Source organism: Myotis myotis, unplaced genomic scaffold, assembly GCF_014108235.1.
Source record: "Myotis myotis isolate mMyoMyo1 unplaced genomic scaffold, mMyoMyo1.p scaffold_m19_p_15, whole genome shotgun sequence".
In the NCBI taxonomy this organism is placed as follows: Eukaryota; Metazoa; Chordata; class Mammalia; order Chiroptera; family Vespertilionidae; genus Myotis; species Myotis myotis.
In genome coordinates, this window is record NW_023416319.1 from 10544990 (window position 1) to 10567060 (window position 22071).

Below are 22071 nucleotides of genomic sequence, written 5' to 3' on the forward strand. Positions count from 1 at the left end.
TCCTTGAGGTAGGATCTATATTGGATTCCTTCCCGGAGACCCAGACCAGCCTAGCACATATGTGAGAGCTCCACAAAGGTTGAACTGGAGGATGGAACCTGAATCTAGGACTCCTGGTTCCTCTTTCCAGATCTGACTCTGCCCTGCAAAACACATAAGAGTAACACAAAGCCAACTACATCCATTAAATACTTTTATCCATAGCCTGAAGCCACGACAGTGACAATCTGAGCACCCAGCGGGTGAATAGCCACACTTCCTTTCACTTTGTCTGAATGTTACAGCTTTAGCTTGTGGGACATTGCTTCTTGCCGGTGAATTGGTAGTTCCTCTAGGACTGTGGTCGGCAAACTGTGGCTCGCGAGCCACATGCGGCTCTTTGGCCCCTTGAGTGTGGCTCTTCCTAAGCCTTAGGAGTACCCTAATTAAGTTAATAACAATGTACCTACCTATATAGTTTAAGTTTAAAAAATTTGGCTCTCAAAAGAAAGTTCAATCATTGTACTGTTGATATTTGGCTCTGTTGACTAATGAGTTTGCCGACCACTGCTCTTAGGACAATGTGCTCCACCTGGAGATAGAGGAAAGGGGACCATGGGTGTTCCTCTGCCCACACTGAAGTCCAAATAACACACGTGTGTGCAAGTGAGTGCATGTGTGTGACCGTGGACATGTGCAACGAGGTGGGTGTGGACATGGGCAAGGGTCATGACCTCACCAGCTCAATCCTCTACTTCAGAAAATTACTGGTTTGGGCTCATTCACAGGAGAGAATGAGAGACACAGAAGGAGGGAGAGAGATCTATTCCCAAGCGTAATCATGTTACTGAAAACCACCAGCAGTCATCGTGTTTATCTTTCTCATTTATGCAAACCCCAAACAGCCCGCTGCAGCAAATCACATTTCAGCAGGGCAGATTATTCTGTCTGTAGCCTAAACTTCTCGCTGCCTCTCTCTCAGGAGCAGCCTCTCTAGGTAAATATAAATCTCATCCTAATAGCAACGTTTGGAGAAGTAATGTTATTTGCTCTGATTTAGAGAAAACACAACATGGGCTCTGGCAAAGCTGATCTTTTTCTTTAGAAATTAATCAAAGGCACATAATGCAGAGGCAGCCGAATGCTCCTCTAGCAGAGTGGAGCACTGGTGTGTGTGTGTGTGTGTGTGTGTGTGTGTGTGTGTGTGTGTGTGTGTGTGTGTATGCAGGGGTTGAGGGCTGGCTTTGATGAATTATCCCAACCTCCTAACTCCTCCTCTGGACATATGGACTAGGCTTCCTTTTATTTCTTTCCTGTCATTCGAGTGGTTTCTGGAGACCAGTTCATGAGATTTATACAGAGTTGAGAGAGATCAAATGGCTGTTTTTCACTGCACAAGCGAGAATCTGCAAGTTTGACCCCAAGGGAATATGAAAACTCAATCCAGTACTGACCTCCTCTGCCTTTGGAGGGGCTTGAGCATCTGAGAGTGTGGTGCCTGAGCAGGCACTTACCTTCTGGGGCAGGGCCGGGGTGGGGGATGGAGTGCATGGCCACAGTACTGGGGAGAAGTGGGGAACACAGTCACTGCCTTTCTGAGCCCATCCCACCTCTAGTCCCTGAGCACAGGGAGACAGAATTTGTAATAAAGATTTTCTTTTAAATGACAGAGAAGCCCTGTTCTAAGGAGCCACTTGCAGCACCTGGGTCAGTAAGGCATCGTGGTAGAAAGCACAGACTCCGGAGACTGACTCGCTAAATTCAAATCCCAGCGGTTACAAGCTGAGTGATCTTAGACTCCTTGCTTCCCATGCCTCAGTTTCCTCATTTATCAACTGATCTGATAGGATTGCTGGGGGGATCAAATGGGTGAATACATACAAAGAATTTAGAACAGCATCTGGAGCTGTGAGCGGGACTTGTTAACTATCATATTCTTATTATTAGTGGTGATAATTCAAACCTCTTGCTAGCCCACGTTCCTGTGAAAGCGCACTCCAGGGGAGCATGAGATGTGAGGGTCTGCCAACCTCATAGGTTACAAAAAAGCTCATGATAAACAGGTAGTTAAGAGTTAATCCATCCACTCCTTTGTGGTCTAGGATCTCTCTGGATCCAGGCAAAGATGTGCTGCAGCAGTCTGTTTTTCTGGGGTTGGTAATATGGCCTTTATGGTCAGAAAATGGCTATTTTTCTGTCTTCCAGAACAGAAGGGGTCTTCTAATTACATTTACAAATGGAAAGAGCAGAAGATGAAGAATTGGGTCCAAACTGAGCATCAATGGGCCATGTGATTTGCACCAGCCACTTCACCTCTGTAAGCCTCAGTTTCCCCATCTGTACAATGAGGAGGTGGCATCAATGGCCTCTAAAGAATCACCCAGAGTCAACAGTCCATTCGCCTCTCTGGTCCTATAGGTAGGCTTGATGTGGCAACAGGACTTGAGGGAGTAGGTGGGGGGGGTCAGGCCAGGCCCAGGCCTCAGGTTTCCTATCTGATCATTACTATGAGGCCCTCACAGGGAGACTGGTAACTGAGAGCCAGCACAGGGAAGGAACTTGCTTTTATGACTCAGCCAAGTTCCCTCCAAAGGGCTGGTGGTTCTCAAACTTCTTCATTGCATGACCTTCTCCTGGAAGGCCTGGTTGCATGATGCAGGCCTTGCCACCCCCAACAGTCTCTGGCAACTTTGCACTTGGTCTCCTTGACTGGTGGCTCTTGCCACTCCAGAGACTGGTGACCCCCCTGAGAGCAGAGGCTAGCCCGGCCTCCCCTGGGTTCCTAATTCCCTGAAGCCACTGGCTTCTCCCCCAATAGCAGTTGCAGAGCAGGGTTTGAGAAACTGTTTCGATACAGCAGGAGCACTACTGTCTAGAGAAGGTGAGAGAGGCGAGTCTGCTCTCAGCTGTCTCAGAGGCTGGATCACTCAGTAAATCCTCAAATGGATTGAGCACCGACCGCAGACTAATAATGAGAGGGCAACCTCTGAGTACACACTCATACAAGATATTGCAGGAGTAGTTTTACCGCTTTCATATTTATAGTTTCCTTGTGAAGGAGTACAGTACACATTCATAACTGGAGAAACTGAGTCTCGAAAAGCTTTAAGAATATACTGCTAAGTGGCATCACCAGGGCTTGACCCAGAAATACTATAAGTAGGAGATATGAAGGAGCAGAAGGCTTGGCCTCTGGCTCTAGTATATACATCCTGCTGGGCTCTGCCTGGCTTTGTCCTGTGCTACCATTCTATGTTTTCATGCCTGGGATAGATAAGATAATATGCTATGCAGATCATGAAATAGGAGAGCCAGCTCACTGTGGCCTAGGGAAGTGAGGAAAGCTGAATGCACTTCCCACCAGGCTTTGCAGGACAGAGAGGGATGCTCTAAGCAAGGAGAAACCAGGGCAGATGAGGAAAATAGCAGTAGCAAAGACCACCCCCCTGTGCCATTTGAGATCCTGTTTCCTTCTAGTTAGCCTGGGCTAATGATGCTGATTTGACTCATGGAAAAGGAACTAGGAAGCAAATACATGGGTATTCCCTCTACTTCAGAGCTGCAGCTGGCCTGGGGAGCAGGGTTGTCTGTGTACGAATGTGTTCCAGGAAAGAGGATTAAGAAAAGGTTTTAAGGATATGCAGTAAGGCTCACATTAAAGCCAAGTTGGATGTCCCTAAGAGGCAGCTCCTTAAACATTTTCAGCAAATGTCCTTAGTGGTAGAAAATATAGAGACCCCCCCCCCACCCCCCGCAGTATGTTTACTTGGATTTTAAAAAATCAGGCCATGCTTGTATATTCCATGAAACATATCCATGTTTGTTTCAATGCACTTATTAATTTCACAAATATTTGTGATCCCCCATTTTGTGTTGGGAACTGTTCTGGGCACCAGGGGTGGGGGTGGAGAGCAGTAAACATAATTAATAAGGCTCCTGTCCTCATGAAGTTGCATTCCAGAGTTTCTTCCCACATTTTGGTAGGAAGTGGTAGCTCCTTGGGGTGTGCGACATGCACCCTGGAGTCCCTGTACCCTCAGTTCCTTGCCCATGGGGGTTCCCTAGGGTCAGGATGCCCACATTTGAGGAGCAGTGTTCTCAGGAGAAACTGACAAGCCAGGACCAGGAAGGACCTCCCTACTTTACTTTAGGGATTGTTCTGCCAAATATGGGGATGGATCTGACAAAGTTGCATGTCAATAGCAGAGTCTAACTCTTCCCTCTCCCATGATCAACAGCCCTTAGGAAGAACCAGAACGCTGCTCCCAGGATCCTCATTGTTCCCATATTCTGCCTCTTATCAGTCAGGACGCTCTGGCTGCCAATAACAGAAAATCCAGCCCCAAATGGCTTGAACAGTGAGTACCACGTTCATTATCTCACCTAAGAAGGAATGTGTGATGGGGTGGTTCCAAGGTGACTGATTCAGTGTCCAAGCAGCATCACGACCCACATCAGTTCCCCCTTTCTCCTCGGCCACACTTAGCATGCTGGCTTGCCTGCTAGGCCAGCTCCTTCATGGCCCCCACAAAGGTACTTACTGCATGTTTACCTGTCCCATGCAAGTGTCGGGAGGAGAGAGCATGGCTTGTTTTCTCTATGTACCTTTTGCTTGGTTGGGTTTTTTAGAGTGAGGAACCTTACCCAGAAGTCCCCTCACATCTCAGCCAGAACCAAGCACATAATTTCTCTTAAACCAGACCCTGGCCACATGATCAGGATTGCCATCATTGGCTGGTATGTTTCTCTATGCTAGGAGGGGAATCTTGGATTGAATGGGGCTCTGAAAGCAAGGAAGAAAGGAGAAAGGAGCATCCGGTACCATGGCTTTCTCCCTTATGTTGAATTCCAAGTACCTGACATTATAGAAAATGAAGGCTCCCATGTGCTCACTGCTGCCTACAGGACAAACACTGTCCTAGGCACTGTAACAGCCACTGATTCCACGTGGCCTCAGCCCTGGGTTTTCATCAAAACCCTCCTGTGATCTAAAATTATCTGTCCACTTATTCATAATTTTACCTCAGCAGTTAGAGTGCAAGCTCTCAGAGGGCAGCGCCCATGTTCCTCTTGTTCATTGTTCCAACATCTAGCACAGCACAAGTCACACAACTGGTACTTGGTGAACGTTCTCCAAGAAATGAATACATGAATTCCTTACAAGGTGGAAGAGTCCCCTGATTCTTCTAGAGCCACTCTTCTTATATTGCATGCGGAGAAACTGACTAATAGAGGTTAGGGAGCTTGCTCATGGTGACTTAAGCAGCCTGTGGCACAATCAAGCTTTCAGCCTAGTCTGTCTGATTCCAAGTCCTTGCTCTGTCCTCAGGCCTGTAACTCTGTCCATGTGTGGAAACAGCCTTTGACGTAATGAGTCCTCTTTCTTGGGCAATTGCAAACCCTTGAAACCCTAATTACAGCAGCCATGCTCTCTGTCAGCTTTGCAACTGCCCTTCTCCGGGCAGAAGCTTCTAGAACCTTCTCTACCCCTCTGTATAGAGCCTCTCCCTGCATATACACATCCATGTCCATAGTTTAGTCACACTTCCCTCCCACCCAGAAGTCATCATTCTCTAGTCTCTGCCTCCATCGTTCCATCCTCTCCTTCTAGCTTAACTGTTCCACACTCTCAGGCCTCATCCTTCCAGGGAGAATGTAAATCCTCAAGGTTTGGAAATACTCATCACCGTGGAGGCAACACAGAGCTATGGTTAAATCCTCAGATTCTAGGGCCAGACTATCTGTGTGCCAATTCCATCCCCTCGACTTAATGGTTGCGAAACCTCAGGGAAATTTCTTCACTTCTTTGGACCTCAGTTTCCTGATCAGCAAATGGGGATAATAATGGTATGTATAGCGTAGGATTGTTGCGAAGACTGAGTTAATATGTGTGAAACACTTAATGCAACCGTGTAGTAAGAGCTATGATCACTTTTCATTTTCCTTCTTTCTCCAACAGTAGTCAGATGCCTAGAAGATATTTTTAAAATTACTGTCAACATGAATCCACTAATTCTCTGGCTGCTTCCTCAGTACATGGTATATCTCTCCCACTAGATGGCAAATTCCAAGGACAGCCACTGCTTGTATTTTCCCCTTCCTTTATACCCTTTCAGGGTCTATCCTAAAAGGAGAACTTGACAGGTACTTAATAAATCCTTTTGGAAATTAACAAATCAAGAAAGCTTTGGGGGAAAATCCTCATTTGAATTTCTTTTTGGCCTTTTCTCTCCCCTTTAACTGCACATCTCTTCTTTCTATCTGAAATCAGATTAAGCCCCACTGAGCTTAAACCAATAGTGTTTCAAACCATTTTCTGAATGCACATGAATTGACTGTAGTATTTTTCTTTCGTGGCTACTGGCAGTTGGTCAGGCAGGTGACTCAAATACAGATTTTAATCACTTCCCAATATGGTGTTGGTTTACAAAATGTCAGCCCTGCACTGCCCTGGAGAGTCAGTCAAGATGACATTGCAGCCAAGAGAGAGGGCCCGAAGAAACCTTAATTAGCCTTCGGCTGATTTCAGGAACCAGACCTTCCTGATAATTTACTGCAAAACTCGTACAATTCTCTAAAATAAGAAGATCAGTCACAGGACACTGCAGTGGGAACATGGATGATGGCTCAAGGCCAGTAGCTTAGTCTACTGAGAATCCGCCTCAAATTCATTCTACAAGATCTGTTTCAATGCATGGGATTTCAGAAAGTAAATGTGTGATTGCACCACAGATTCCTTAAGGAAGGTGGGGCAAGACTCCACCTCCAATGTACTTGTCTTTGGGAGGACTAATTTATCAGGACTTGACTTTTAAAGGCCATGGGAAGAGGTGCCCTCAACAGCTGCCCTTATATCCACACTCAAGTGAGCCCAGAAAGAAACATTGGTGAAGGGGGAAACAGGAGGACTGATTCACTTTGGGCAGGAAACTGCATCCCCAAAAAGGTGAGTCTGGAATCGAAATTAAAAACATGAGGACATTGCAGCTGAGGCTATCCCAGGTGGCACCTGGGCTCACACTCATACAGTAGACCTCATTAACTTGAAACAGGAATGGCAAATGGCTTTCATTTTGCATGACATTCCTGATAGATTAGAGTGGCTGTTGAGAACACTGTGTTCAGAAGGATTCTCCAGCTGTATTTCAGCTCAGCAAGAAAGAAAGCTGGGATCATTCAGCAATGTCTGCTGTGGCAGAGATAGAGGAAGTGGCACCCATGTACCAAGTGCTTGCCATCCTCGACTTGGTATGATGGGGGAAGGGTGGATTTCTCTTTGAAATGTTAAAATATCTATAAAGCTCTGTTGCATTATCATTTTCAATTACTGCTTCCCACAACAAACAGCAACATGAATCATAAATATGAATATGCAAATTAGAGCACTTATTTCAAAGTTTCTAATTAGCGGGCTCTCCTATTCCATGTTTCCTTGTCATGAAAGCCCCTTTGAGAAACAGGTCTATCCTGAGAAGCTGTCTGATAATAGAGGAGAGAAATCTAAATCCAGAGTCACTCACAGCAAACTCCTCCCTGAGTAAGTCAACCTTGAAGCAAACCTTATCACCCACCCCCTATTTCCATAAGTGGGTTCAGACAGGCTCTAAAAAGAGAGATCTGGTTATCAAATGCCTTCTGATAACCAAGGGCATTCATTACATTGGTGGCTTTTACACTGAAATAATATTTCTAATAGGTCATTGGTTATTACTTAGGCCTTCCTTTTTAAGGCAATGGACAGTATGTACTTCTGAGAGGAATGCATCCAGTTTTGAACACAAAAGACAGATGCTTGTATAAATGTTTGATTACCTGTATTAGTAGGTAATCATTAAAATAAATAAGTAAAAATAAAGAGGGAGATCTGGCTTATTCTCACCATTTACTGGAAGAATCAGCTGGGGAATAACTTGCCTGTTTCCTGGAGCTTAGATCTGTGTCATTGGTGCAGAACAGTAGGAGAGAACCCAAGGACAAGTGCAGGAGGAAAGATCACATCACGAAAGGCAACTCGGGCTCCCTGCTGACGCTGCCCCCCTGTCAACTCTGACAGCCATTTGGCAAATCCACCCCTGCAGTACCATTCCCAGTGACAGCTTGAGAGGGGGCTGGGGAAATTCTCCCTTTCTGGAGAGCAGTCGACACATCAAGAGACAATTTCTTTGCACAGTTTGTGGAGCTCTCCAGTCTAATGGAAAGGGCACCAATGATTCAAGAGACGGGGAGGTTTCCCTGCACATCTGAGCCTGGAGTGCCAGAGACTGACAGTAACTGTGGAATAAAGACAGTGTAAAGATTGCTAAAGACATTTCACTCTTTTCAGAGGCCGGCCCTGAAGAGTTTCAGTGGAAGTCTTAGATGTAAGGCGTGTAAAATGGGTTTTCTGAGAAACAGCTGCCAGCACTTTCACATCTGGCTGATCAGCTCCTCTTGCTAACTGATGAAAGCAAGAAGACCTCTCCAGCATCACCAGAAAGACATTTGTAAAAATTCAACAGAGTCAGATTAAATACTGGCTTGGAAAAGCTATTGTCCTCCTCTCTCTTTCTCTGTTTTTTAACAAACTTCTTGATGAAAATCTGAATAGTTTTTCCATTTCACCTTCTCATGAAGTAGAAATTCTCAAAGGAAAAAGGGGGAAGGGGGCTACAGTCTTTCAGGAAATTAAATTCAATTTAGTTATATAAATACATTGGGTTGCTTTGGTATTGTAATTAATTCTCAGTTTGTCCCTGAAGACTGTATCCCAAAATGTGTCACGTGAAATTGTTCTACCTTGCTGCCAGCCTGGCTTTAGTGTTACCAGCAGATTGATGAAAAGATCTTTGAGGACAGAGGCAAGGCTCCGTTGTATGAACATGCTTTTATTTGATAAATATTTATAGAGAATCCACAGTGGTTGTTTACTAGCATTCCCTTGGTGCCCAAAAGTAAGTAAAATAGATGAATGCCTACCTTCATGGATCTTATATCTGGAAAAGACAGATTATAAACAACTAACCCAATCAATAAACAAGATCCTTTCAGGTGGTGACAAAGTCTATAATGCCCTATAGAGAAATAAAACAGCAATGAAATAAAAAGTGATGAGAGGAGAAGACTTCCAAGAGCTGAAAACTAAATGATAAGGAGTCAGCCATCATTCCTAACAAGTGGGTGATCTTGGCCTGTTGCCAGAGCAGAAGGCAGACCAGCATACTAACTCGAACCTGGTAAGTGAGCAAGAAAGACATAAGAGGAGACTGATGGAATGGGGAAGGGCTAGATCATGGTATAGATCAGGGGTGGGCAAACTTTTTGACTCGAGGGCCACAATGGGTTCTTAAACTGGACCGAGGGCCGGAACAAAAGCATGGATGGAGTGTTTGTGTGAACTAATATAAATTCGAAGTAAACATCATTACATAAAAGGGTACGGTCTTTTTTTTTTCAATAGTTTTATTCATTTCAAACGGGCTGTAGTTTGCCCACGGCTGGTATAGATTCTGGGTTTGATTCTAAGACCAAGGAGAATCCTTTGGAAAGGTTTAAGTGAGAGAATGACACAATCTGATAAAATATCACTCTGGCTTCTATTTAGAAAATGGACTATAGAGGTTAAAAATAGATGCAATCTCATGTGTATATAAGTAAGTGAATATTCTCATTCTAAATCGGGGGTGGGGATAGGTGAGGGAGTGTTGAGCAGAATGAAAAGGCAAGAAAGGAGCAGGTTCTATTAACTGGGTATAAGAAAAGCTAGTATGACAAAAAGATCTCACAATACCTTAGCGCAAAGAAAATATAAATTGATCTCTCTTTCCTATAGGTCCATAGTTGAGCAGCCCAGGCTTTGCAGGATGGCCCTTGCCCTACAAAATTGTCAAGAACCCAAGCCATGGAATTGACCCAGCTGTGCCTAACCTGTAGCTTTCATCTCTGGCTCCCAAGCAAATGCTCTGGTTCTGCCATTTCCCAGCCATAAAGAAGGAAAAACTCCAGGAAATATTGTGCTAGTCAGTGTTTAATAACTGGCTCTCTTGAGGGCAAAGACCTGATTTGTAGCATTGGCTGATTTCAAACTACCAGCTTCACCTCACTGAATTCAGAGTTGGAAAGAGATGCATACAATGAAGCAACTCCAGCATACTTCCAGCTCCAGAGCAAAACTTCTCTAAATGAATCCATGTAGGATTGTGACAAGACATAGTGTACCCATGAACACTAAACTATAGGATTTTGAGGAAGCCACACATTGATTAGTATGAAAGGACCCAAAATTTTACTAAAATTCACAGGGAAGGAAATTTTAAAATGATAGGGGTAAAATAGAGGGGATTTTTAAAGCAGTAAAAACTATTCTGGATGATACTGTAATGGTGGATACAAGTCATTATACATGTTTCAAAAATTCATAGATTTTTATAACCGTGTAAATTATGGACTTTAGTTAATAATAATCTATCGATATTGGCTTATCGATTGTAAGAAATGTACCACACTTATGTATATGTTGATAATAGGGGAACCTAAAATTGCTCCGAAAAATCTATTAATTAAAAATTATAGAAATGGCATTTCTATGGATATGTATATAAATGTGAATGGTATGTATGTGCTTGAGTGTGCATGGTGGGGAGCATGTAGTAGAGGGGACCTCTTAGATCTAATGGCAAGAGACCTAACTAAATCGCTCCCCGACCCCTGTACCCCAGGCCTGGCAGAATAAGAGCAGTCCTATGGAGAAAATGCCCATCTTTCTTCAGTTACCATGCAACCCTCTTCCACAAGGTCATTAATTTGTATCTTATTAAAGTGGGCCTGCCTGACACTGCACTTTCATTGACTGGAGACATTTCCAATTGGAAGAATTGTAAATCAGGAGTCCTCCCTGTCTTTTACCCTTTGCTTGCAATTCTTCTTTCTGTAGACTTATTGGAAATAGCCATCATGTGTATTCTATTGGGGCCAGGGGGAGACACCAAGATGGAGTGTGAGAGGAGACACTATCTGTTTCTGCTATCCTTGCCCCCAAAATAAATAACTGTGAAGGATAATTTACCATGTCTCAAAATGTCCTATTTCCTTTCTGTTGTATTATGGTAGGCTGAATGATGGTCCCCAAAGATGACTGACTATGCTCTGATCCCCAGAACCTATGAATATGTTCTGAATATGGCAAAAAGGATTTTGCAGAGGTGATTAAGTTAAGGGATTTGGAAGATTATCCTGGATTATCTAGATGGATTCAATGTAATCACAAGGAGCCTCACAAAACAGAAAACAGTGTAACAAGGCAAGTAGAGGGACAAAGAGAGACTGGAAGACATTATGCTGTTGGCTTTGAAGGTGGACGATGGGCCATGAGCCAAGGAATACAGATAGCCTCTAAAAGCTAGAAAAGGCAAGGAAACTGATTCTTCCATAAAGCATCCAGAAGGAATGCAGCCCTGCTGATCCATTTTAGGACTTTTGATTTCCAGAACTGTAAGAAAATAAATTTGTGTGTTTTTTTTAAGCCACTAAGTTTGTGATAATTTGTGACAAATTGAAAGCTAATACATATACCTTCTACCTAGTTCTGTTATTTCTCTACCATCAAACTATCCATGTGTCCTTTCTTCTGCTTATCTTTTTCTTTCATTTTAGTTCCTGTCTTAAATCTATGGTTTCGGGGCTGAGCCCCACCAGAACACTCACTACTATCTTGCTTCTCTAGTCTCTCTAGTCTTAGATTGGCACAATTAGTGGCGGGCAGATGAGGACACTCAATAAGCATTTGTTGAATGAATTAAAAGATTTTGTTTTCCAAATTTATTCTATGTTTAAAAGGATGCTGTGGAGATTTTTGTGTTTTAGTATTTTGGTTTTAGTCATGCTGTTTGCTTTACCCTCTCTCCCATAAGAAACCACCCACTTGTTACAAAGTGGCTTCTGGCTGTAAGTACAGGTGGCTTCATTTTCTTGGTTTTGACCTAGCCCTGTAGTCTGAGCCCTTTATGGAGTTCCAGTTCCCAGGACTTCCTGGTGGCAAATGGACATCTCAACTTCTTCTTATGTGGGACACCAATCTAAACTAGAATCTGATGGGAAGTTCCAGAGAGCCTCTGAATGTACACTTCTGGGTGTGGGTCAAAAAGATACAGTGACTGTACATAAGACAGCACAACAGCATATGAAACTGAGGAAGGGCTCCTGGGAGCTGTAGAGGCCTTTTGGGCTCATAAAAAGGAAAGCTGCTCCCAAGTCACAGATTATACCCCTGACCCAGGCATTCATCTCAGATATGCAATGTCCTAGGTCACAAGGAGACCAGGCAACAAATTAGAAGCAGATGAGAGCCTACAGTCAAAATACAATTCAAAGGATGTTTCCTTCTGAGAACGGGTCATGAAGTCTAAGAGTATACAAAATGCACTGCAGAGGAACTTAGAGACCAATAGCTCAACTTCTGTGTAGAGCCAAGCAAATGAATTCTGCTCCCAGGCCTCCGTTTTCTAAGGACCACATAAATAGAAAATGGCTGGGTCAAGTCTTGGCAGCATGAGTACAACAAGGAGGGCACATTTATTGTTAACTCAGAATGGGTCACAATGCAATGAGATGATGGAAGATCGCATCAACTTGCTAGAAGAGTCATTTCACTTTTTTGGGGGGGGGGGGTTCCTTTACAAAATAATTGAATCCATTCAATCACAAACATACACACACATACACACACACACGCACCAGACACTACTGGGAAAAGTGCTGCTCCACTAAGGTGACTATGGATGTGGTAAAAATCAGCACTTCTCATCCTCATCCCTCTTTGATTCCTTTTCACGACTCTGGGAACTGCCAAGTGTCAAATATTTCCAGTTACATAAGCCCTGCAAGATGGAGATTTTATTTCTCAGAGATAACACAGGACAGAAGACTGCAGAGAAGGCACCATTTAAATGTCCTAAGTGGCTATGCCTCTCCATGGGAGCAGAGAAGAAGGAAGACACCAATTAAACTGAGCCCTCAGGCGTAGACATCTCATTACTGGCATATGTCGAGTGGAAGCTGCTCAGGACCACCTCCACTGTGCTAGACCTCAGCTCCAGCCATTGCCCAACCTCTTAGGACAACCCCCAGGCGAACGACGGAACATTATTTCAGTCATTCCAAATGAGACCCCACCACCAGTAGCCAACATTTGGCATTTCAGTAGGAGTTCATTTCAGACTGGTTCCCCACAGTCATAAGTAGAAAATTTTATATCAACTTAAAAAATCTCATGCATCTCTAAAGAGGACTGGCAGAGTCCATTTGATATAAAGAAAAGCACTGTGGCTTTGTATTTCTGCTATGTTCTATTGCAGACAAGCCTCCTACAATGGCAATCTCATGGTGCCCAGCTCCAATCTTAAACTACAACCCATGAAATGACTGAAAGGAAGTTTATTGAAATAGAACTACAGCTAGTTAAAAACCATATGGAAAAAGTTTGACCTCACTTGCAATAAAAAATGTTTAAGTTAACATAACAATGAGATTCTACCCTTGAGGTTGGCAAAGTTGGGATGCAATGAACATCCCCACAGTGTGCTAGTGAGTGTGAATTGGTTTGACTATAGTAGACTGTAAACCAGTCATTTGTATAAAAAACCTTAAAAAGAACCCTTTGAGGGAATCCACTATATGGCAGAACATAGTTGTCAATGATACATCTAATAAGGGGTTAATTTCCAAATAAAGTACTGATACAACTCAACAAAAGGAAGACAAACAATCCAATTAAAAGTGGGCAGAGGACCTATATAGTCACTTCTCCAAAGAGGACATACAAATGGCAAAGAGGCACATGAAAAAATGCTCAACATCACTAAGTCAGAGAGATGCAAATTAAACCAACAATGAGGTACCACCTCACACCTGCCAGGATGACTATTATTAATAAACAGACAAGCAACAAGTGCTGGCGAGGATGTAGAGAAAAAGTAACTTAGTATACTGCTGGTGAGAATACAGACTGGTGCAGCCATTATGGAAACCAGTATGGAGTTTCCTTCAAAAATTAAATATAAAACTACCATTTGACCCAGTGATTCCACTTCTAGAAATATATACTAAGAAACCCGAAACACCAATCAGAAAGAATGTGTGCATCCCTAAGTTCATAGCAGTGCAATTTACAATAGCTAAGATCTGAAAACAGCCCAAATGCCCATCAGTGGTCCATTTACACAATGGAAAAGCTGTGGTACATTTACACCATGGAATACTATGCAGCTATAAAAAAGAAATATCTCTTACCCTTTGAGACAGCATGGAGGGACCTGGAGAGTATTATGCTAAGCAAAATAAGCCAGTCAGAGAAAGACAAATATCACATGATCTCACTTATATGTGGACTTAATGAACAAAATAAACTAACAAACAAAATAGATCCAGAGACATACAACAGATTGACGATTCTCAGAGTGAAGGTGTGTGTGGGAGAGGGGAGTGGGAAGAGACTAACCAAAGAACTTAGATGCATATATGTGTAACCCATGGACACAGACAACAGTGCTATGAAGGCCTGGGAAAGGGGCAGGAGTAGGGAAGAGGGTGTAAATGGGGAGGGGGCATCTGTAATACTTTCAACAATAAAGGTAATTTTAAAAAAAGAACCCTTTGAACTAGTCATACCACTTGCAATAAGTATTTAAGGGCAGTTACCCAACACGTAATGCACAAAAATCTTCAACGCAGTATAATAAACAGCACCAAAAAAAATAATAAAATTAATAAAAGGAAACATTCTAAATAGCCCCTATATAACTATAATGCACCTTTGTGATGGAATATTATGCAGCTCTTAAAAATGATATAGAAACAATATCATAAAACGTAAAATGCAAATATCATCATATTAAATTTCAAGAAAAGAATAAAATTGTATATACAGAATCCTGACAACTTCTGGGGGGAAAGCCATAATAATGTCAGCACATCCAGACACAACTGAGTGGCAAACTTGTGGAAGATGTTTTTGTTCTTATTATCTTGCATTTTCCAATTTTCACAATAAGCACATACTATATTTATAATTAGGAAAAAGTAAACTATGCTTTCAACTATAAGTTAAAATAAAATTGCATGGAAAACGTAGCCCATTTATACCCCTACTTTGAGGAACATAAACTGAAGGAAAGCTCACATCACTTTGTATTTTAATCCATATGCAAATAAAACCCTAGTTTTTATATGCAGATAATTCACGAATATGGAGAGTCTAGCAGCTGAAACTGGGACTTTGATGTATGCCAGGGCACGCAGAGCTATTAGAAAGAGGATTTGTGATAATCCTGTTGACACAACCCAGAGAACCTTACCTGTTCCAGGTCTCAACTTCACAAAAATACTGTAGAAGACAAACAGCATGGGATAATTTAGCAGTTAAGGGAATTACAGTAAACAGAGGATGGGTTCATTTATCTTTGTTCCAAAGTTTCCATAGTAGATGTCTTTGGAGGGTAAGAGAATAATATTTGCCTTGAGAAACACTGAGGTGCAGGAAATGTCTCTCGCCATTTTGGAACGGTTAGGGCAATGAAACACTGCAATGAAATGCTTTGGAATTCTACGGTACAATCTGTGTCCCCGGCCATGGAACCGGTCCTCTGCAGCGCCACTGAGATAAGACCCCATTGGCACAGGGTTTTTGTTCGTGTCCAACACCAAACAGTTTTCCCCACAGCAGGTCCAAAACGCTCACTTTACTTTTGTTTTCAGGAGGTAGTGTTGACTTCTCTCCAAGGATACTGCCCCATTGAATCTACTCTGACTTGGGACTTTGGATAATATGTTTTGCCATAAAATATAAAGAGCAACGGAAGAGAAGATATTTTTAGGAAGTTGCTAAAGAAAACAATTGTTATAAAGATGGTATTTTGTGCTCAGCGGTGTGGTTCAGTGGTTGAGTGTTGACCCATGAACCAGGAGGTCATGGTTCAATTCCTGGTCAGTGCACATGCCCAGGTTGCAGGAGGTAGCTGATGGATGGTTCTCTCTCAGCACTGATGTTTCCATCTCTCTCCCTCTCCCTTCCTCTCTCTGAAATTATATATTTTTTAAAGTTGCTAGGTCTGCATACATCAAAATTAATACATTTAAAAAGATGGCATTTGTTTTAAAGGCCCAGTAAACAAGGAATATTTTGAATGACACTGGGATTGGAGCAGCAGAACTGCGTTGCAACACTAAATTTGCACACACCTTGAGTTTGGCAGAGCAACCACAGCTTCCATCAGAGTCTCAAAGAGACCCATAATCCAAAAGTCAATTAAAAGCCACTTCTTTACGCAGATCCAGGATGTGTCCGCAGGAGGGGCCTGATGGCAGCACGCTAGTTGGCAAACGGTTGTTGTGAAGCAGCCTTTGCACAGCGAGCACATTCACTTTTCCCACAGCATGTGATTCGAATCAATAGGAATGGAAACATTTTCTAAAGATGCTTTCCATCAGACTAAGAAAATGCTATTTGTCTCTGTTTTTGCTGTCATTTTTCTCACCAATAGGATTATTACTATTGAGGGTGACTTTGGAGATGGAGGGGTCAAGGTCACCTCTTGGCTTCATCATTGGCTCTCGCAGGTCTAAAAGTGCTCCATAATCTCCCTTTGTGATTTTTAAGGTAAAGAGAAAATCCAGAGAATGAGGTGCTGCTCCACAGAAGGCAAGTCGAGGAAACCAAAGGAGCATGAGGTGACAGAGGCGTGATTCCACCGAGGCCAGAGAACCAGGCAGATGGGCACCACAACAGAATCTGGGCCATTTCAATGCTGTCTCCTTAAAAAGTTGCTTCTTACCTCTTCACCCTGTCTCAATTCCATTTTTTAAAAATTAATTGCAGTAACTTTACTAGCCAACTCTATTGGGAAGGAGGGGAGGGAGTAAGAACAAGACATTGATGAATTAAAAAGGATGGCAATAAACTTTGCCAGAAAAAAAAAGCTTGATTAAATTCACATAATCATGATTTTTTAACTAATGACAGTCTCCACTTCAGGCTTGGATGTCAAGTCTCCTGGAGGTGTTAACATCATTATTCCACAGGACTACACACAAAAGCAAAAGAATATTATTTCCAAAGCTCTGTTGGGTGATGTGGAAATCAGCATTAACTGAGCTGACGGTCCCTCATTAAATAAGAGATCTTGTTTCCCCTAGGCTTCCATGGAGAACTGCATTAATTCAGAAAACTTAGTTGTGGGAGAGCAACCCTTTCCTAGAAAGCATAAATATGACAAAGACTGTGTTGAAAGTCCTCGCGGACCATTGTTTAGCCATAATGACCTCCAGAGGGAGTTTCACATGGTGTCCTGACACGATAAACACATGGAAATTTGGAATGGCTATTCAGGATGGCCATTAAGATAATGAACAAGTTGGTCACTTCCCAGTGGCCACCATGAAAACAAAATCTCCACCACAGCGATCAGGAATGCAGCGAAACATAACACTGGAAAGAATTTCAATGTCCAATGCTAGAAAAATGGCAGCAAATTATGGTATGTCCATAAAGTATTTATGATGCTGTCAGTGAAAATTATGCTCATGAGGAATATGTAAAGACATGAGAATAACACTTGTGATGTGTTAAGTAAATAAATCAGGATTAAAAATATATATAAAGCCTGATCACAGATGTTTTTAAAACATAATAATCTCTCTAATGAAGAAAACCACTAGTAACATTTGTTACATCTAGCCTCTTTCTATACAAGTGACCTTTATTTTCTCCTTTTCAATTCTGTGTTTAAAAAGATAAATAACTTAAAACTAAATTCCATGGTGTTCTTTCCGATCAAAAGGGAACTTGTAAATATCTAGAAATAAAGAGTTCTTTCTAAAATTAGGAGGACTTTTTTTTTCTCCAAGATGCTAAACTCAAGGGAAGAGATATTGCGTCTATTGCTGGCAGGAACTTAAACTACTTGACTGCCTCCTCTCCCTGTTTCTCCCCCAGCTGCTCTGAGTCCCAAGACAGAACACAGCAGAGCACAACAACTCTTGTCCTGTTCCTAGCCAGTGAATTTTGGCACACTTATGAGGACCCAGAATTCCCTAACTCATGACCCTCTAATGGGCCCTGAGGTAGAGAGCCATCTGTTGCTGGCACTTAGAAGCCAGTCTAAAGTGTATGGATCTGAGAATGAAAATAGTTTCAGAAGCAGGATTCCATGTCTACCATCAATGGCCACTGAGCCTTGGCTTTGAGTATCCTTCTGCTGGGAGCACATTCTCCAAGCCAAGGCTGAAAAGGCTCAGGCTGAATCCTGGTAGAGTCCCAGTTCTGCCTGTTATCAGTTGTGTGGCTTTGGGTAGATGACTCAGACTCTCTGATCTCAATGCCCTTGCTTGTAAAATAATTTCTACTCCTAGAGAGCATCGTTACAAGGATTAAATAGACCACGTTTATAGGGACTGTGGCCTGGGGCACTGGTGCACTTTGGCAACAGCCACCCATCATATCTGAGGTGAGGGCTTGTCCTGGTGCTACTGTTGTGGAAATATATTCATCCATGAGGCATGGCATCTACCCATAGTGAGCAAAACCCCCACTACAGAGACATGGAAAAAATGACACTAATTTAAGACTGTCTTCCATAAAGGGCTCAAGTTAGAGTTACCAATTCCATAGAGAATTCGGACTAGAAGAAGCAAAATAAAGACTGGGAGTATCACAAAGAAACAACATAGGGCAACAGGACCGCATCTAGACAAGTGGCCACCCAAAGGCCTCTCAGAGGAGATGCCCTGTGAGCACAAACCTGAGTGATGAGAAGGAGACTTGTCTCCTTACTGACTTGCGGTGATGTCCCTCACTTCTCCTGGAGGAATAAAAGACCCTAAGGAATAACACGCTATAACCTGTTCTGCTTGCCTGCCATTCTGTTTTGCAACAAACATTGATTAAGAACCGAACATAGAATATTTTTAGGGATGGGGAGAGTACTGTAATGGGTAAAGCACAGCATGTGTGGAAACATCACTTATACTGTGTAAGATTTCTCTTTAACAAACCTGTCTCCCCAGTTGGACTGCGGTCAACATGACAAACTGTTAAGGTTACACAGGAAAGCAACTGACGAGCTCTCTGAAGAAATCTGCAAAGGCTTTTCAAAGAGAGTGACATTTGTGTGGGGTCATAAAGGAAGAGTTGGAATTCTCTAGGCAGAGAACAAAAGTAGAGCATTATGGCAAAGGAAACAGCTTAATATGTATGACCAGAAGAAGTGTTTCTGGGATAATGGAGAGACTGAAGCACAAAATGGGGCTGGAAAGACTACGTGAGTTCCAACCACAAAGAGATGTGGATGATTCGCTAAGTCACTGAGACCTGAGTGAGTTGGCAGTGAGGGACCATGAGAGGATGCTAAGCTAGGGAATGACCTGGCCAGGCTATCTCATTGCCAGAGGGCATTGAACACATCCAGCCAGAAAACCTTACCTGATTGAATTGCTTGATGAATTGTGTAAAAGACAACAGGCAGATGCTCAGGCAAGATGGCTAAACCATGGTCATCAGAGTATACTCCAAGGGAAGTTTTTTCACAACTGACAGGCATTCATTCATCTCATCACCTTTCATACAAATTGAACTGAACACCTCCTGTAATCCAGGTGCAAGATGTGGCAGTGAGGATATGGAGATCAAACTTGACCCTGCCTGCACTCAAGGAGCCTTCAGTCTTGAGAAAGAGGCTGACTTCTAAAACAGGGGTGGGCAAACTTTTTGACTGAGGGCCACAATGGGTTCTTAAACTGGACCGGAGGGCCGGAACAAAAGCATGGATGGAGTGTTTGTGTGAACTAATATAAATTCAAAGTAAACATCATTACATAAAAGGGTACGGTCTTTTTTTTTTTTTTTTTTTTTTTTTTTTTTTTTTAGTTTTATTCATTTCAAACGGGCAGGATCCGGCCTGTGGGCCGTAGTTTGCCCACGGCTGTTCTAAAAAGATGATTATCTGTGCTGTGACATTGTGAAGGAAGCTCAGAAGAAGGACAACCAATCCACTTCTGGGGGGAAAATCTTCCCAGAGGGGGTGATGTCTGATCAGGGACCTGAAGGATGAGGGGAAATTAGCAGGTGAGAAGCAGGGAAAACAGCTCCAGGCAGAGACTTAAGCACAATTTGGGGAAAACTTCAGGGAGTCTTCAGTGCAAGAAGGGTGGAAGAAAAGCCCAGCCAAATAGATAAAGGGCATTTTCTGAGTTTCTGTGAAAGAAGCAGAGGAGAGAAAGAGGAAAATTAAAGTTGGTAATGAAAAGTTCATTGTTCATTTTCCTAAATTCTGAATCTCCCACTGCCTCTCCCTGGGAACATGTGCCAAAGGATAAAATTGAAGCATTCTTCTTTCTTTCCTTTAAAAAATATATTTTTATTGATTTCAGAGAGGAAAGGAGAGGGAGAGGAAGATAGAAACATCAATGCTGAGAGAGAATCATTGATCAGCTGCCTCCTGCACACCCCACACTGGGGATCCAGCCTGCAACCCCTGCATATGCCCTGACAAGGAATCGAACCATGACCTCCCAGTTTGTAGGTTGACACTCAACCACTGAGCCACGCCTCCTTCCTTTTTTAAATACCACACTGATGAATCAATATGTCTGGTTCCCAGGGCAGGCTCTCTATTTTCTTTTCGGTGACTTTGTTTTACAGTTCAAAATGTATGGATGGGGAATCTTATTCTTTTCTCAATTTTAAGTCTGTCTTTTTCAAGGCTATTTCTCTACCAAGCAGGATTACTTGTCCAGAGGAAATTAAATTGATAGACTCTCTCATGTCCTGTAATAATTTCACCTGCCATCAATTCCATGCAGCAGAGAGGAATCCACCCTTATTGGACAGAGGAGCTTGATTGTAGGCACTGTCAGGGTTTGGAGAGAACACAGAAAGTTGGGGCAGCCTGGAGACAACCCAGAGCCTCCAAGAATCTGTACCTAGTTGCAGATACAATGAATATTGACTATCTGCCCCCTTCAGATATTGCACAATGTGTTAAACTGTCAATTTATCTCTTCCTCTGAAACCACTTATCGATGCATAGCTCAGACAGGAAGCCAGGGGTATCTAGATAATTTGAAACAGTCTTGCCTCACCCGCCTCCACCCCACTAGCAGCATTAATTTTGCAGATGAGGGATAGAGAATGGAATCACCGATCTGCCCAAACATTTTTATGGTCTTCTGTCTTTGGACTGCCTGTGCAACTTGGCAGTCATCTGAGCAATGAGAAGAGAAAATATACAAGAATCAAAATAAGGCTAATTGTGCCTTATTCTTCTCTATATCCCAGAGTCTGCTATAGAGCCTGGCATATAGGAGTTGTTTGTGTTGTCTTATTGAGGGTCTTTTAGAATTATGACCATTTCATGGATGGGTAGGTGTGTGTATATAGGGTTGAGAGATAAATCAAGCCAATGGGTTTTAATGACTTTTAGCTATAAAATCCTTTCTCTTTTTTTTTAAAAAAAGGGGGGGGGGGGTAAGTAGTAGGATAAACAGCTGATGGAGGAGGCTATTTAAAGCCTCCATGGCCCCAGAAACTGGGCCTGCACAGTAGGCATAGTGGTAGCCACCAGATAAATATGAGGCATGGACTTACTTTTCTTTTAGAGGGTTCTTATTTCCAAGGGCAGACTTGCTCCAAACTAACAGGTAAGAAGAGAATGCCTCCTTGACTTTTGATACAAGAAATTTCTTAATTTCTTACGTTGGGCTTCTGTTGTCAACTCAAGATGGACAGAGGGGCCACAGCACTGAAGGCTCACATGTAAAATGGCCCTATGTTGAGGCTGGGCCCTCAACCTGGATCAGGTTCACATTAAGCATCTCTGGTTGCTCCTATGTCAATGGGAAGCCCTAAATTCCAAATGGACACGGCAGTGTGTGCAACAGACCTGCTTTCTTTTTTTCTTTATTGATTAAGGTATTACATATGTGTCCTTATCCCCCCATAGCCCCCTACACCAAACCCGTTCATGCCCTCACCCTCTGTTTTCTGATGAGACTCCTTTATACCTCATGTTCTCTTACACAGAAAAATATCAGGTGCCTTTTATAAGGCACATTCCTTGCAGGATAAAC

The 22071-nt window shown here is 42.7% G+C and overlaps 1 long non-coding RNA gene across 1 annotated transcript in view; it reads right to left on the reverse strand.

Moving 5' to 3' along the window:
- LOC118670234 overlaps positions 1-18807 on the reverse strand; it is a 36057-nt gene extending 17250 nt beyond the window's left edge. Inside the window, exon 1 of the long non-coding RNA XR_004972258.1 lies at positions 18747-18807. This is a non-coding gene — a long non-coding RNA (uncharacterized LOC118670234). The remainder of the gene's footprint in view (positions 1-18746) is intronic.
- Positions 18808-22071: the final 3264 nt, after the last annotated feature.